At 39.4% G+C, this 969-nt stretch overlaps 1 non-coding gene across 1 annotated transcript; it reads left to right on the top strand.

Moving 5' to 3' along the window:
• The first annotated feature begins 238 nt into the window (after positions 1–238).
• LOC121101483 lies at positions 239–342 on the top strand. The gene has a single exon (XR_005833474.1). It is a non-coding gene; the product is annotated as a U6 spliceosomal RNA (small nuclear RNA).
• The last annotated feature ends 627 nt before the right edge of the window (positions 343–969 follow it).

The raw sequence follows: 969 nt of genomic DNA, 5'->3' as shown, positions 1-969 counted from the left end.
AAAAGTTTTTTCAGATTATGACAATAGCTTAGCATGATGACAAAGACCACAGGTCTTGGAATTAGACCATTTGACTTCAAATCCTGGATTCATCAATTAATTTTTAACCTTCCTATGCCTCAGTTTCTCATCTGTGACATGGAGTTCATAAGATACTTGCATAACTTTTATTTTAACTTTGTGTTATAAATGAGTATATAAATATATATATAAAGAAATTGTAATAAAAAATAAATAGGTATATAAGAGCAGCACATATACTAAAATTGGAATAATAAGAGAAGATTAGCATGGCCCCTGCACAAGGATGACATGCAAATTCGTGAAGCATTCCATATTTAAAAAAAAAAAAAGAATGAGTATGTAAGAAAATAGAGCATTCACGGCAAAGAGCATAGGCTCTAGAATCAGACCTGGAATCAAAATCCTGATTCTGCTATTGAACTGTCTACAAATTATACTAGTTATCCAACACCATGTAACAAATCACCCCAAACCTTTCTGGATTATGACAGCAATAATCATTTTTTTATCTTCCACAGTTTCTGTAGGTCAGAAATTTGGGAGTTATTCTGGCTACGTCTCTGATGAGGCTGCAGTCAGATGTTGGCTAGGGTTGCAGCTGGCTCAAGACTAACCTTGGGCGGGGAGATCTACCTCCGAGACAGCTCACTCACATAACAAGCTGGTGCAGGCTATTGGCAGGAATATTCCATTTTCTTCCATGTGGGCTCCATAAGCTCCTTGAGTGTCCTGATGACATCGCAACTGGCTTACTCCAGAATGAGTGATCCAAAAGGGCAACACAGAGGCTGCAAAGCCTTTATGACCTTGCCTTGGGAGTTATATGCCATCACCTCTGCTGTATTCCACTGGTCACACTGCTCAGCCCTGACTCAAGGTGAGAGGGGACTGCACAAGGGCACAAACATCAGGAGGTAAGGATTGCTGGCACTTATCTTGGAAAAT

Source organism: Ursus maritimus, unplaced genomic scaffold (assembly GCF_017311325.1).
Source record: "Ursus maritimus isolate PB19 unplaced genomic scaffold, ASM1731132v1 scaffold_10, whole genome shotgun sequence".
NCBI lineage: Eukaryota > Metazoa > Chordata > Mammalia > Carnivora > Ursidae > Ursus > Ursus maritimus.
The sequence above is the reverse complement of the archived record's forward strand: the minus strand, read 5'-3'. Positions and strand labels throughout refer to the sequence as shown.